At 32.6% G+C, this 17789-nt stretch overlaps 1 protein-coding gene across 4 annotated transcripts in view; it reads right to left on the bottom strand.

The window, feature by feature from the left end:
- Nucleotides 1–17789, bottom strand: part of MGAT4C (MGAT4 family member C) — a 728413-nt gene that overhangs the window by 317220 nt on the left and 393404 nt on the right. Inside the window, exon 3 of one of the 4 annotated variants that reach the window (XM_019652292.1) lies at nt 14071–14168. The exons of the other annotated variants lie outside the window; for them this stretch is intronic. The gene's annotated coding sequence lies outside the window, so the exon portion shown is untranslated. The remainder of the gene's footprint in view (nt 1–14070; nt 14169–17789) is intronic. 4 annotated transcript variants of the gene reach the window in all.

The raw sequence follows: 17789 nt of genomic DNA, 5'->3' as shown, positions 1-17789 counted from the left end.
CCGTGTGTAGCCAGCAGCCAGCGTGAGCAGCCAGCAGCTGCAGTGAGCGGCCGTCCAGAAGCCGGCGACTGATCTGCCTCGCCCGGAAGAGCGCAATGATGGTGCCAACTTGGGCCAGTGAAGCACCATCCTCCACAACTAGACTGAAGAGCAAAACGACAGCAACTTGTCTGTTCCCCTTACCCCAATTCCCCAGCATTGTTCCCATCCCCCCCATTCCCCAATAAAAATCTTAAAAAAAAAAAAAAAGAATTAAACAAAGAACTTTGGGCAGTAGGAGAATAAACTATTTCAAAAATTGAGAGCACAAAGAGGATAAAGTAGAGTAGTTTCAAAAAGGAAAAGATATTTCAGGTAGATTATAAAGCACAAACAAGATGCTTGCCTCCTTGAAAACCAAACATAGTCAACTTTAAAGAAAAATCTGGACATATTTTTATTTGGTACATATTTTTCTCTTATCTTTCCAGATTGAGATATGATCACTCAATCTTCCTAATGCCCTGGTATTTACCAAATATAAAATTATTTTTATCCATCCCAAACAAATCTTCAATCAGCAACATTTTGATGAATTTCCATTTTTCTTAAATGAAATTCTAATAGTCAAACCCTTTACTACAGCTTCTCTGATTATATGCTTTCTTATAGTGTACACACACACACACACACACACACACACACACACACACACACATTCACATATACAGTACATGCCAATATCCAGATACTCCTGCCACAATAATTTTGTTTTTCTCAAAAGCATCAGTCTTCCAGTGTTTCTTTTGCTGGCTTAATTTTCACCCAAATCTTACATGATCATATCTGTCTCATGTGTTTCTTTTACCAATTTCTTCTCCATTTTAGAACATCCTTTAAAAGATATATGACATTTTATTTTAGGGATAATATTTATTATTTTAGGAGGAAAAATATGTCATTAAAGACCAAGGCTGAGGTCATCCATACCCTTATATTTCCATTTATTATAGAGGTTCAAGAGTTGGACAGTGAAGAAAGCTGGTAGGAAAAAAAATGATTCATTTGAAATATAGTGTTGGAGGAGAGTTCTATGGATATCCTGGACACACACAAAGACAAATAATTGAGTTCTAGGGCAAATTAGGCTTGAAACATTGATGGAAGCCAAAATGACAAAAGTGAAACTGTCCTACTTTGGGCACATCATGAAAAGGCAGTGTTCTTTGGAAAAGACAATAATGGTGGAAAAAAATAGAAAGCATCAGGGAAAAAGAAAGACCAAATATGAGATGTATTGAATCCATTAAGGAAGCCACAGGCATGAGTCTACAGGAGCTGAGCAAGGCTGTGAGGAGAGGATAGTGTGGACACCACTCAATCATAGTGTCACCAGGAGTCGGAGCTAACTCAATGGCATGTAACACATGTAACATTTATTCTTTGCTCAAGAAATTTTTCTTTCACTGTCAAGATGGCAAAGTAGGTTTGCTAGTATTTTGCTAAGGATTTTTGCATCTGTGTATATGAGAGAATACTGTCCTGTAGTTTTCTTTTCTTGTAGTGTTCTTATCTGGCTAAGGTATGAGGGTGATCCTGACCTCATAAAATTAGCCTGGAAGTGTCCCTCCTCATCAGCTTTAGGAAGAGCCTAAGAAGGATTTGTCTCAATTTTTCTTTAATTGTTTGGTAAAATTCACCAATGAAGCCATCTGGTCCTGGATTTTTCTACTTAGGGAGGTTTTCAATTACTGATTTAATCTCTATACACATTATTGGTTTGTTTGTTCAAATTTTCTATGTCTTCCTGATTCAGTTTGTTATGTTGCATGTTTCTAGAAATGCATCCATTTTTTTCTAGGTTATCCAATTTATTGTCATAAACTAGTCTCTTAGAATACTTTGTATTTCTGTGTCTTTATCATTTTGTCTTTAGATTTATTGTAAGTGTGTTATTATAAAACATTTGCATTATTATGAAAATATACACACAAATTTGCATTATTATGCAAATACACACACATATATAGATTAATAATTGTATCTAATAATCATGTGTGCAAATTATGTCTTTACATCCACTTTAGTTTCAAAAACCCTGCACCAATTAAAAAAATCCTAATATGTGGGTGAAATAAATTATTTTATTTACACTTCATAAGTTTTTAAAAATTATTCCACATTTTAATTTATCTCAGATTTCAGCAATAAATGTACTGTTTCTAGTTGTGTTTCTTCTTGAGAGAGAACCCAAATGCTTTTCTCATTATGTTAATGATAGCATTCACTCCTTACTCATTCTTTCCATTGTTTTAAATGTAGTTTAAAAAGAATAATTTCTTTTTAAAGATAGTAAGTAACCTTTGAATCCACTGTTGTCCTGATTTAATTTAAACTAATTGTTTTCTAGGTCTGCTACATAGCTTGAATCTTTTTTTTTCACCTTAATCTTAGAAAGCTTCCTCATTTCTTGTATCTATGAATTTCTCCTCCTTGGATCTTACCCTAGGTTTGCTGGATTACATACTTAAGTAATTTCCTGAGAAAAAGGCTTATTTAGAAGTAAATTTTATGTGTTGCTGCTACTTAAAACTATACTCATGTGGCTCTGGCACTTGAATAATAGCTTGTCTGCATATAGAATTTCAGAGTTTTGAGGTGTTGTATCAATGTATTTATTCAGTGTTGTAGCTATCTGTATGAGGTTAATTCTCTTTAGACGGTTGTTGTTGTTATTATTATTATTATTATTATTATTATTATTATTTTCTCCTGGAAAACATTTGGACCTTCTAGTCATTCTTGTGATTCACAGATGAGTTGTTGCCATTTTTCGTTTTTGGTATCTGGCAACTTTAAAAAATCTTGGCACAATTGTTGCTCTTCAAATTTGAAAAATTAGACTCTATTAACATATTTTATTTTAAACAATTAAGATAAACTCCTTAAATTTTTGTACTCTATAATTTTTACTATTATATTACTCATTTAAAAAAGATGAACCATAGTACTGACTAAAATAAAGTATTATTTAGAATCGTTTTATTAGAATCCAATAGCAATCCCTTGAGACTAAATTTATTGTTATTTGCATTTATTTACATTATATTTTACACATATGTGGTCACCATGCCCTCAGAATCTTATGAAAAATTGAAACACGAAGGACTAGAATATATTTTCACACATAATTGCCAGATACTATATATGGAAATTTGGAAAGACTACATGATTTTATCTTCCTGAAGAGGAGATTAACCTTACCTTTTGGGGGCATTTAAGGTAGAGCACATCACCTTAATCCAAAAAGGCCTCCAGTAATTTGAGGCTGGGTTTCAGACTTTGTACATCTGATTCCTTTTTACTCCTGGTAAATCAAGTGTCAATTTTTAACACATTTTTAGAATTAATTGAAATATTTGCTATTTAATCTTCATAGGGTAATGGTAAATTTGCTGGTGAGAATATAAATTGACAAAATATGTTTATTAGGGAGTATTTGATTATTTTATTTATTTATATATTATTGTTGTTATTTATTTCCATATTCATTATGGCTTCACTGAAGACCACCTCCATTTGTCCTTACAATAAAATAGTTTTGTATACATATACTTACGTATAAAGAAGCATTTTGGGGCCAAGAGTTTTCTGTCTAACTCTTCTAATATTATGCGTTTATTTTATGGAGTTGTTTCTCTAAGCCCTGACTCTAATTTCACAAACAAATAAAAGCTTGGATGCTTGTGGTGAAAAAGTTCTGGTTGTCTTTGGGTAACCAACTTAATATATATGGTCGAATGCAATATACACATTCAACCAAGATGATTTTTAAAACCCTCCTCACATTTATTTTTATCTTTAGTTTTCAGCAGTTGCATTAAGATGTGGTTTTCTTTGAGTTTGTTCTGTTTGGGGTTCTCTGCATTTCTTAAATGTATAAATATGTATCCTTTACCAAATCTGGAAAGTGCTCAGACTTTGTTTCTTCAAAAATTTTTTTTCATTAATTTTTTTTTTTAACTTCACTTTCTGGGACATTGACACCTTGTAGTATTGTATCATAAGGGGATTATATTATATCACAGCAGTAAATGAAATTCATTTCAAGTAAAATGCATACATGCCAAAGCATATCTCTGTTCTGGAAAGAGGGAGGGGTCCTTTCAATACTGGAAGTTTTTTTAATACTACACATAGGCCAAATTCACGACGCATTCTTTTTTTTCTTTGGTAAATGTAATATAAAATATTAAGTTTAATCATGATATTTAACAATGCCTGTACTCTTCCTATTTGCCAGTTTCTAAGTTATCTAAATACAATAGATATGATTATGATATACATGTGTTTGATCAAATAATCTTGTGATACAGAGGTGATGTGCAGAATAATCAAGAATAATAAAATCTTGCCTAAAGTAGAATCAAAGTAGCAAAGATATTGTTGAATACATTTCTCATTTATAACAAAATAAATAAAAATAAAAAATTAAAATGAAATCACACATAATCTTATTATCCTAACAATTATTGCCAGCAAGATAATTTTGAAAAACAGTTTATAAAGAATCACCAAGGACTATAAATTCTAATCTATTCTCACTCAATAATTTCATTTCTGGTAATTAATTCTGTGGAAATAAATCAAAAGAAAGTACAGCTTTATGCTTTGAGATGTTCATTTTAACATTAATTTTAATGACAAATGTTTTAAACAATCTATCTGACTAGGATGAAATTATTGTACACCAGCTTAATCAGTCCTTAAGATTGTAATAACGATAGTTACATGGGATATCTGTTTGATATAATGTAGAAAAATTATGTCAAGACCATAATATTAAAAAGTGAAATTATTCATTTATATAGCCAAGAAATGAAAAGGACCTAACACAATATGAAACAGTGTTTTAGGATAATTGGATTGCTGTGAGTTTCCTTTTATTTTTCATTATTACTGTTTTAATAAAATGGAAAAATCATGGGAAAAATTAAAAGTAGAAAATTGGAAGTAAATAAGAAGTCAGTTTAATTATATAATACCTGTAGAATAAGCAGCTGTGGGCATTTACTAATTGATGCTGATTTGAAATCATGTTTACTCTACCAATTACTTTTTTTAAGCTTCTGTTATATGCAGCTTTGTTTTAGTAACCTTTTGTTATAACTAGACAGTTAAAAAAACTATCCCACAACTTAACTTTTTTTTTTTTTTAAGAATTTATTGGGGAGTTGGGGGAGGGGAACAGCGTTGGGGAATTAGGGAAGGGGAACAAACAAGTTACTGTCCTTTTTGTTCTTCAGTCTAGTTGTGAAGGATGCCGCTTCACTGGCCCATGTTGGGATTATGATCATTGCACTTTTCCCGGCTGAGGCAGATCGGTTGCCAGCCATTGGACTGCTGCTCATGGCAGCTCACGGCAGCTCACACCGGCTCCTGGCCGCTCACGCTGGCTGCCAGCCACTCACAGTAGCTTACAGCAGCCCACTGCAGCCCCACTGCAGCCTACGCAGTTGACAGCGACTCACGGCAGTCTAGCTCCAGGTCGAGCTGTTTTTCACAATCTTAGCTGTAGAGGGCATAGCATCACTGGCCCATGTGGGATCTGAACCGGGGCCCTGCTGCTCAGAGCTGACTTCCCAAGCCAACTCTTAACCAACGCACCACTAGGCCGGTATCCACAATTTAATTTTTAAACGTAAGTTCTGTCTATATCTTGTTCAATTACTCATGAGCTAATGTCTCAAACAATCGGGCTTAAACATGGCATGTTCTTGATGAATATCTGTTGATTAAATTCAAGGCTATAAAACTTTGACAGCCTTCAAAAATTTAATTTTGAGTAGATAATGCATGCACATGGATCAAATAATGGAAAAAGAATACACAATGAAAAAATCCTCCTCCCACCTAATCTTTCAGCAACTTTTCTTGTCCTACATATACAAATACCTACATATATTATTTGCCTCTTTTATATAATAATATCCTATATACATAATTTACTGCAGATTGATTTTAAAAATCAATAATATATCTTGGAAAACCTTCCATATCCCTACAAATTTGAACTTCATTCCCTTTTATGATCTCATAGCATTCCATTACGTGACTGGATCATGGATCATACTTTATCTTCATTCATAAGCATTTATTTTTTTAATCCAGCATTTCCCAAGACATTTTAGTTCTATTTGCTGGTCTGCTAGAAGAAATCAGAGTTAAAAGTGATATTCCTTATTTTTTTTTAAAGCCTGCTCACACACACCATATCAATCTGTTAGGAACTCTTGCTGGTTTTACCTTAGAAATATATCCAGAATTAAACTGCCTCCCATCATTTCCACTGAGCTATCATCATCTCTCACCTAGATTAATATATTAATAATTGCTTCTTAAATGGTCTTCCAATCTCAATGCTTGCCTCCTAGTTTTTAAACAATAGATCACAGGAATTATTCTTTTAAAATATAAGGTGGGACTTACAGAATTGTCTAAGATAAATAAATATCACTCTATCCCTCTCACTGAATTAAAAGCCCTGGGCTGAAAACAAAACCAAGTATATTTAGACTCTGAAAAAATAAGTAGTAGCAGGTAGAATGGGAGGGAAGTCAAACCTCAAAGAAAAAGGACCTGTATTGGAGTGAGGTCTCTGTTTTATTTTTTATTTTTCTCCCATTTCTTCTGGCCTAGACTATTAAGCAGCCTGAATCCTAAAACTGTGTAGCAAGAGCAGACAGCAAAACTCAAAAAACCCTGTTTGTTTCTGATGCAGAAAGCTAGGAAGAGGGACCATATGGGATGGAGGACACAGGAGGAAATGTTTACTTTTTTTTTTTTAAATTAAATTTATGGTGTTGACATTGGTTAGTAAAATTATATAGGTTTCAAGCGTACAATTCTATAATACATTATCTACGTATTGCATTGTGTGTTTACCATGTAAAGTCAGTTCTCCTTCCATCAGCGTATATTTAACCCCCTTTACCTTCTTCTACCACCCCTTTCTCCCTTACCCTCTGGTAACCACTAAACTGTTGTCTGTGTCTATGAGTTTTTGTCTCTTTGTCTTGTTCCTTTGTTGCTTTCAGTTTTATATCCCACATATCAGTGAAGTCATATGATTCTCGACTTTTTATCTTACTTATTTTGCTTAGCATAATAATCTCAAGATCCATCCATGTTGTCGCAAATGGCAGAATTTCGTCTTTTCCTATGCCTGAGTAATATTCCATGGTGTATATGTACCACTTCATCTTTTCTAATCATCTATCGAAGGACACTATATTTGTTTCTGTGGCTTGGCCACCGTAAAAAATGCTGCAATGAGCATAGAGGTACATATATCTTTACAGATACATGTTTTCAGATTCTTTGAGTAGGGGGATTGCTGGGTCCTATTGTAATTCTATTCTTAATTTTTTGAGGATACTCTATAATGTTTTCCATAGCAGCTGTACAAATTTACATTCCCACCAGCAGTATATGAGGGTTCCTTTTTCTCCACAGCCTCTCCAACACTTGCTTTTACTTGTCTTGTTGATAATAGCCATTCCAACAGGTATTATGAGGTGGTATTTAATCGTGGTTTTGATTTTCATTTCCCTAACAGCTACTGAAGTTGAGCACCTTTTCTTATATATGTTGGCCTTTCGTATGTCTTCTCTTGAGAAGTGTCTGTTCAGGTATTCTGCACATTTTTTATTGGATTTTTTGCTTTTTTGTTGTTGAATTGTATGAGTTCTTTATATATTTTGGATATTAGTGTTAGCCTCTTATCAGAGGTGTTGTTTGCAAATATCTTCTCCTATTTGGTTGGTTGCCTTTTTGTTTTATTGGTGGTTTCTTTTGCTGTGCAGAAGCCTTTTTAGTTTGTTATAGTTCCATTCATTTATTTTTCCTTTTACTTCCTTTTCCTCTGAGGTTAAATTCATAAAGTCCTCTCTAAGATCCAGGTCCATAACTTTAGTACCTTTATTTTCTTGTGTGCATTTTATTGTTTTGAATCTTATATTTAGGTCTTTGATTCATTTTGATTTAACTTTTGTGGATGGTGACAAATAGCAGTCTGGTTTCATTCAGTTGCATGTGGCTCTCCAATTTTTCCAGCAGTATTTATTGAAGAGGCTTTCTTTTCTCCATTGGATGGTTTTGGCTCCTTTCTCAACAATTATTTGTCCATATGTATGTGGATTTATTTCTGGGTTCTTAATTCTTTTCCATTCATTTGTATGTGTGTTTTTCTGCCAATAACATATCATTTTGATTACTGTCACTTTGTAGTATAATTTGAAGTTAGGGAGTGTGATACCTCTGGCCTTGATCTTTTTTCTCAGGTCTTTCGTTGTTCCATACAAATCTAATTTTTTGTTATATTTTTTTTAAAAAGTACTATGGGGATTTTGATGGGGATTGCATTAAATTGGTATATTGCTTTGGGTAATATGAACATTTTAAATATGTTGATTCTTCCAATTCAAGAACGTGGAATATCTTTTCATTTCTTTGCATCCTCTTCAATTTATTTTAATAATGTTTTTTTATTTTTCAGTGTATAGGTCCTTAACATCCCTTGTTAAGTTTATTCCTACGTATTTTTTCTTTTTGTTGCAGTAAAATTGCAGGATACAAATCCATGTACAAAAGTCCATTGCATTTCTATGTACCAACAATAAAATTACAGAAAAATAAGTGTAAGAAAAAAATCTTTCTGTGATTTATTTTTATTTCTTATTTGCAGCCAAATTGTTTACCAATTTATTTGCTTACCATTGTTTGTGTTCATTGTTCTCTTTCTGGGTTTAATTCTTTCCAATTTAAGTATAAATATATCTGTTATTTTAAAACCTTTATTACATTTGTTGGGGTGACATTGGTTAGTAAAATTATATAGGTTTCACTTGTACATTTCTATAACACATTATCTATATATATCATTGTGTGCTCATCACCCAGAGTCAGTTCTCTTTCCATCACCCTATATTTGACTCTTTACTCTCTTCTGTCACTCCCCTCCCTGCTTACCCTCTGGTATTTATCTGTTTTTTTGTGTGAGCATCTTAATATATATATATATATATATATATATATATATATATATATATATATATATATATATATATATATATATATATATATCTTTAGACATTTTTTTGAAAATATATTTAGTTTTCCTTTACCCTCTTCTTTTCTCCTCTCCTATCCTTTCCTCTTCTCTTTAATGCTCATTTCTGAGGCTCTACTACCTATAAAGCCTATGCTAGTTCCAGGGCTTACAGAAGTTACAAGGGCACACAAAATTCACACATATATTCCCTGTCCTCACTGAGCTTAGAGCTTAACTGGGAAGAGCATTGTATGCTTTTACTTAACTGCCTTCATTAGGCATTAAACTCCTGAAGGAAAGAGATTTCTCCCCTCTCCTCCTTCTCACAACGGATTTCCAAATTTTCCTTCAGACATTTCAAGATATTGGATCTTAAGTGTTCTTTTTCACATGAAAAATCAGCTGTTGTTAAATTTCTTATATCTTTCTAAATAATATGCTGTGTCTTTCTGATATTTTGTGATTTCCCATGTTTTTCAGTTTTATCATATGTGTTTATATGTGCTCTATTATCTTTGTTTTCTAATCAGGGTATTATTTGATTCTTCAACCTGAGAATTTATTACTTTTACATATTCTGGGAAACTCTGCAATAATATCATTAAATATTTCTTCTCACATATTATCTCTTAATAGAAATTACCTTATATGTTGCCACATATAATTTGATTTTTTAATGTTTTCTAACCTTTCATATTTTTCATGTTTTCTTCATGCTAAATCTTTTAAAATTTCTAAAATCTTAATTACATCTAAACAACCTTTCTATTTAGGTATTGTCATCTGCTGTTTAACCTATGAATTAAGATTTTATTTTATTGACAATATAAGTCATTACTAAAAGTTCTATTTGATTTTTTCTCACATGTGCACCCCTCTGTTTAAACCAAAATGCTCTATCATTATATATTTTCTTTTATTTCTTTAATGATTTTATGCATTCTTATTTTATGGTCTCTTTCAGACTGTTACGATTTTTAGAAGATATAGATCTCTTTTATTCTTGTTTCAATCTCATTCTCTCTTTTGATTTGGAACTTCTGGTTGAGAATGCATCTTCATTGGTTGTGGGAATTACATGAACCTAAGGGTTACAGGAGTGGCAGTTTAGATTCATTTTGCATTTGCTTCTGTCCTGCATTTCAGGGGTTTCACTAAATGAAGACCAGTCTTTTATTCTTGTTACTTGTTTTGTTGTTGTTATTGATGCTGTTGATATCTTGGCTTCAAATTCCCACCTCATATATGTAATGTATATTTGAACTCTGTACCAAGATTATGCTGGGTACCTGTATTTCAGGTTTTCACAGCAGTTTTGTTTTTCCTAGAAAGCCTTGAGGAGAATTAAACTTTCTTGCTTCTTTCCTGCAGCACACTTTCAAGGTCTTCTCCATCATGAGCCCATTTCTCCATTCCCTTGTGGACTTTAAAACCCTAGCTCATTCATGAAGTATATCTGACTTGCTATACCTGGCTACCAGCTGCAACTGTGTCAGCTCAAAAGGTTACTGCTTTAGCTGCAAGTTCCTTCTCTGCTTGTGGCATCTGGGGAATTCCCTTTCATTAGTTTGTTTGCACCTAACTATGCATTTACTATTTAGCTTATAACAGTTTATCTGATATTTTCAAGTATTTATGCCAAAAGTGGGAGGTCCATATTGAATGAGAGTATCATTTTGCCAGGACAAGAATTACACATGGTTCTGAGACCAATCATCCCCTTTTCCCCTCTTCCATAATTATAAGCTGCTGTTCCTTAATCCACCTTATATAAAATCAAGTTACTTATTATCCTTTGACAATAACATTGACTAAATATAAAATAGAATGTTTTATGCACTTCTGTAGCTCCATCTTACATAATACATTGCTTTATTTTTCTTGCTAATTTGAAAAATAAATACCAAGTCTGCTGTTGAAGTTAAAGAGCTACTTTGTTTTAATCCTCAATAGACTCTTTTATGGTGTTTGATTCACTTTGTAAACAGATTTAGTACCATTTCTTTGATCTTAGCTGAATGAGATTGCTAATAGCTATTATTTTAGATCCTACTTAGGACTCAAAAAATAGTAAAGGAAGAAACTTTTAAGTACTCTTTTTAGTACTCTATTCTGTTGTATTTCCTATCTCTGTTTTAGAAAACTGGAGTGGCATATACATGATGCATAAATAACTGCTTTATTAGAAAGTAGTTAAATCAGGGAATCGACAGAAACTTAGTTTTCTGTTTGTTCAACAGTGATTACTGAGTGCCAACTTCATAACATTAATGAACTAGGAATGAGGTGCATCTTACCCAAACCAGAGAAGTTAATGATATAGTGCACTACATGTTAGAATACAGATACATTGTGGGGACAAAACACAGGACATTTTACTCAGACAGAAATGACCGCAAAGTCTTATAACAGGGATGAAATTTGCACTGAAACTTCAAGGAGAGAAAGTTTCAGCTTGAGGAAGCAACATGTACAAAATATCAAGGAGTGAGTAAACATGATGTGTTAGAGAAATGCAAGTATTTTGGTATGTAATGGAACCACATGTCATATGTGAAAACTTGGCTGGTGACGAGTTTCAATGAGCTTCCAGATATAAGCAGTTTCAGGTCTTGAATGACTTTGTTTCTCTACTAAGGAAGTTGAATCTCCTTTGGAAAGTGATGGAGAAGTATAGATGGGTGCTAACGAAGTAATAACCTGACAAGATTTATAGAGCTGACATAGACATTCTATACTATGGGAGCCGCAAGGGTACTGAGGGCTAAATGCCTATGAACATTCTCATCACTCAGTAGAGCACCTCTACTGCTTCTCAGTTTTTGTTTTTCCACTTGTCTTTGTTTGTTTGTTTGTTTGTTTGTTTGTTTGTTTGTTTGCCTATTAACTCTGAAAAGCTTTTTGAGTCAATATGCATGCATACTTTCCTAGGTGCATTTATTTCAATAGTACTGACTATGTCCTATGACACACATCGTGCTGAGCCCTAGAAATGCTATGATAAATAAGACAGGATTCCTGCCTTCTCTAAGTTCACTACATTATTGGGGGACAGCAACCCCTTTCATTTGTATATCAAAATGATTTCCCAACCCATACAAAGTTCATATGTGTGTGTGTGTGTGTGTGTGTGTGTGTTTGTGTATATATATTAGGATCTTAGACCAGCTGAGTTAGGAATTATTTCCTGCAAGAAATAAAATGAAATAAAATTTACACTGAGATTTACAAGATTACAAGATTAATAAAATTGCAGAAGGTGCTTACTCCCCTTGGGCTAGTGCTAGTTATTGCTCCAGCTAAAGAAGACCACATATTCCCAAGGTCTTCTTCCTTTCCTTCCTGCCCTTCACCACCAACATCCTGGATGTTATTAGTTACTAAGGTTTGCTCTCTGCTAGTGTGCACTGTGAAGGCGGAATGCTTAAACTCAGATATTTCTCTTACATTCCGATCTTCATTTTCTTCCCACTGTTTTTAGTGTCTCACCAACTCTCACTTAAACTTTAGTGATTATCTAACTCTGGGACAATCAATCTTCCATACTACTGTTAGAGGGATCTTTCCAAAAGATAAATTTACTCTTATGATTCCCTTACTAAAAAAAAAAAAAAAAGATAATAACAACAACAATGATAAAACAACAACAAAAGCATTTGGCGATCTTCTACTGCCTTCTGGGGGAAGTCTAAAAGTGTGAGCAGGTCATAGAACATCCCACACTAGGTGGTGGTGACTTCTGTCATCAGTCCTCCTTCTGCGGTTCCCTTCCTCACAAATCTTTTAATTTTTTAAATATTGTCGTTGTAAAGTCTCCCTCCCTCTCTATCCTGAAGGCAGAAGTAGAGAGGGATCTGATTTACAGTGCTTTTCTCTTTGTATGAAATTACTATTTATATGTTGTTTTCTCATATAGACTGAAAAATTTCATTTTTTAATCCTCATGCTTGGCCCAGTCCCTGGCCCAGTTTGTGTCATGTTGAAAGTATGCAATACACTTTAAAGTGGATTAAAGAAAAATAAATTAACATAGATTTGAGAACAAGACCTAGAAGTTAAGTAATATAATACATCATGAAGAAAACATACTTTTGGAGAGCAGAGATGTTAAGAAGAGTATTCTTGCAGAATACTTCGGCACTTAAGTTTTCAACATTTGCCTTTGGACCCTTCAAAGTTAACCAAGATTTTCTTTTCAAGCCTGTTAAATTATTCTTAGAAAAAAAAATATACCAATTAGAATAATTTTATGAATAGAAACCATAATATTAGGCTTTTACAAAGTGTCAATTTAATTTAAAGTCCCGAATGTTTGCATAGCTAACCTTTTCTTTATTTGAATTCAGAATATATCACTTCATGTAATTTGTTATTTTTAATATGACATCAAGACACTCCAGGGTACATTTTATTATTCCAATTATTCATGCCTAGGGTACATTATAAAATACAAACCTTAAAGACTAAGAGCTTCAACCACCCAAATCATGTATTAGTGGATCAATAAAACACGCCTTGGAGTACCTTAATCCTATAATATGTCTCTCACTTCTTATTAAAGGGAAAAAAAGCAATTAATCTCCAACAAAAGTAATACTTTAAAATCACATCATTCTACTGCTACATATTTCATACAGGGTACAAATGAAAAACAATGGCAGTTTCTTGTTAGGACATTACTAAAGAAATGAATTATGCAGTCCATCTACTGAAGGAATAAGAAGTTATTTCTGCTCTAAAAGCTTTTATGCTTTCCTGCAGATAGACAGCCCAATTTTATGTGAAGTCATATATATTTAGATTTGGTGTTTCCTTATATACTGGCAATCCAAAACAAAGCAATTAGACAATGGAGTGTTACATATAATTAAATATATCTGTTATATTTATATATCTGTTATATCTGATAAACTGTTACTTGCCATGTATTTAAGACTAGTTTACATTAAATAACAATAGCTTTCATCAACTATACTTACTTATTTTAGCTTTTCCTTTTTGCCCTGTGTTTAGTTCCGAGATTTTCCTTTATCTTAGCTTTATCAAACTCAACATATCGATTTGCATATTGTAGATGCTAAAAAAATTTAAATGAAGTTATAGTTATATTACTAAACAACCTGAAATTCCATGTCAGAGACAATTGAGTTGTAAAAGAAATTAAATACATATACAACACACACATACATAACATTAATAACCAATTATCATCATAAATTTATAATATGAAGGCAACACTTTTTTATATAACCTCTAATGTTAGCAATATTTTCACTGTGAGTTCACTTAATTTTCACAGTAAAACTTGAAAGCCTTACATGAAAAAAACTTGAAAGCCTCACAAAGCCTTACTGTACCTCTGTAAGTGATGGGAAGTCTGAGGCCCAGTAATATTTAAAACATTGTTCATGTTATTAACTGATAATACTAATTTAGTAGTCTAGGTATGAATTAATAAGGGCACTCTTCTTGTGGGATAGCATTTTTTTTAATTAAGATTTTATTGTTTTAAAGCATTATTACATTCACAGAGAAATTGAGGGAAAGGTACAGAGATTTCCCAAATCCACTCTGCCCCCACACATACATAACCTCCCCTATTATCAATATCCCCCAGTGGAGTGGGGCATTTGTTACAACTGATGAACCTATGCTGACTGACACGTTATTATCCCCCAAGTCCCTAGTTTATTAGGGTTCACTCTTGGTATTATACATTCCATGGATTTGGACAAATGTATAATGACACATATCCATCATTATGTTATCATACAGATTATATTGTCACTGCTTTAAAAATCTCTTGCGCTTCCCGTATTCAATCCTACCTGTCCCAGCTCCTGACAATCAGTAATCTTTTACTGTCTCCATAGTTTTGCCTTTTCCAGAGTGTCATATAGTTGGAATCATATAGTATGTAGTCTTTTCATATTTGCTTCTTTCCCTTAGTAACACACATTTAAGTTTCCTCCATGTCTTTTCATGGCTTGGTAGCTCAATTCTTTTTAGTGCTGAATAATATTTCGCTGTCTAGATATACAGGCCATTTTCTACACATATCATTTCTTAAACGTTCTAAGCCCTTATAATAATCAGAGTTCACCATAGTGTTCTGGGTACAAACTCAGCTCTAACAATTAATGCACATGTGCCAAACAACAAGGCATCAAAATATGTGAGAAAAACATTGCTAGGTCTTTTTTTTGTTTTTTTTTTGTGCTAATGTAAATGGTATTGCATTTCTAATTTCAAATCTTACTTGTTAAATGCTATAATATGGGAAAGTGACTGACTCTTTAATAATAATCTTGTATCCTGCAACCTTCCTATAATTGTTTATTAGTTCCAGGAGGGTTTTTTTCTTTTGTAATGATTTAGTTTTTCCAAATTTTCTATATAGAAAATGATGTTGTGAACAAATCAATTTTTTAAGTTTATTAAATTTATTGGGGTGACATTGATTAATAAGATTATATGTTTCAAGCATAGAGTTCTATAATAAATACTCTATATATTGCATTCTGTGTTCACCTTCCAAAGTCAAGACTATTTCCTTCACCATATACTTGAACCCCTTTACTCTCTTCTACCTCCCTCCCTGACTCACTTCCCCTCTGATAACCACTACATTGCTGTCCGTGTCTATGAGATTTTGTTTATTTGTTTTGTTTGTTCATTTGTTGATTTTGTTGTATATCACAGATATGCGTGAAATCATATAGTCCTGTCTACTGCCATTTTCAATAACATAGATAGATTTTGAGAATATCAAACTAAGTGAAATGAGTCACATGGAATAAGACAAGAGACATCAGTTTTATTTTTTCCTTCCCAATCTGTATATGATTTTTACCTTTTATTTTATTTTCTCATCTTTTTGTACTAAAACTTACAGTATTATGTTGAAAGGATGTGGTGAGAAGGCACATCCGTGCCTTGTACCTGATCTTATTCAGAAAGCTTCAAGTTTCTTACCACTAAGTATGATGTTAGCTGTAGTTTTATGTTGTTGTTTGTAGATATTCTTATCAAATTGAGTAAGTTCCATTCTATTCTTAGTTCACTGATTGTTTATATCATAAATTAGTGTTGGGTTTTTTCCAAGTGCTTTTTCTGTATCTATTGATATTATCATGCGAGTTTCCTTTTTGTAGCCTGTTGATGTGATAGCTTACATTAATTTTTGAATGTTTCATACCTGAGATAAATCCCACTTGGTTGTGTGTTGCATAAATCTTTTTATACATTGTTGGCTTCAATTTTCTAATATTTTGTTGAATATTTTTGCATCTATATTCATGAGAGACATTGGTATGTAATATTTTTTTCTTCTAATGTCTTTGATTTGCTTTGCTGTTAGGGCAATGCTGACTTCACAGGAGAGGCTAGAAAATATTCCCTCTAATTCTCTCCTCTGGGATTGTTTAACATAAAATTTCTTCTTCAAATGTTTGGTAGAATTCACCAGATAACCTACCTATGCCTGGTTCTTTCTGTTTTAGAAGGTTATTAATTATTGATTCAATTTCTTTAATAAATATAGGCCTATTCAGACCATCTATTTCTTCTTGTGTGAGTTTTGGTGGATCGTGTATTTCAAAGAATTGGTCTATTTCATCTAGGTTATGAAATATGTGGGCATAGAATTGTTCACATTCTTCCTTTATTATTCTTTTAACTTCCATAAAATCTGTAATATGTCCCTGCTTTCATTATTGATGTTAATTTGTACCTTCTCTTTTTTTAATTAGATATCCTGGTTAGAGGTTTTTTTATTGATCTTTTCAAAGAACTCACTTTTGTTTAATTTTCTGTTTTCAATTTCATTGATTTCTGCTATAATATTATTTCTCTACTTCTGCTTACTTTGGATTTAATGGCTCTTCATTTTCTAGTTTCCTGAAGTGGAAATCAAGGTTACTGATTTTAGGTATTTCTTCTTTTCTAACATATGCATTAAATGCTATAAATTTCCTTCTATTCACTGCTTTCCTAGCATCTCATGAATTGTATTAGTTGTATTTTCATTTTCATTTAGTTTAAATATTTTTAAAGTTCTTTTAAGGTTTCTTCTTAGACACATGTATTAATTAGAAGTGTTTTGTTTAATCATGTATTTTGGGATTTTCTAGTTCTTTATTTGTTATTGACATCTAATTTCATTCCACTGAGATCTGAAAGCAGACATTGTATGATTTCTATTTATTTAGCTTATTTATTTAGCTCTGTTAAGGTGTTGGTGAATGTTCCAAATGAGTTTGAAAAGAATGTATATTTTGCTGCCTTGGGATAAAGTAGTCAATAGGTGACAATTACATCCAGATTATTGTTAGTATTGTTGGGATCAACAATGTCCTTACTGATTTGTCCATTTCTCATAAAGGGGTGTTGAGGCCTCCAATTTTGATAGTCAATTCATTTATTTTTCTTTGCAATTCTAGTAGTGTTTTTCTCACATATTTTGATGCGTTGTTGTTAGGTACATATACATTAAGAATTGTCATGTATTCTAAAGTAATGACCCCATATCATTATATAATGCCTTTCTTTACCCCTGATCATTTTCTTTTCTTTGAAGTCTGTTGTGTCTGAAATTAATATAACCACTTATACTTTCCTTTGGTATTAGGATGGTATATTGTTCTCTATGAATTTACTTTTAACCTATATATCATTATATTTAACGTGGATTTCATAT

Source organism: Hipposideros armiger, unplaced genomic scaffold, assembly GCF_001890085.2.
Source record: "Hipposideros armiger isolate ML-2016 unplaced genomic scaffold, ASM189008v1 scaffold_177, whole genome shotgun sequence".
Lineage (NCBI taxonomy): Eukaryota > Metazoa > Chordata > Mammalia > Chiroptera > Hipposideridae > Hipposideros > Hipposideros armiger.
This window is presented reverse-complemented; position numbering and strand designations above follow the sequence as displayed.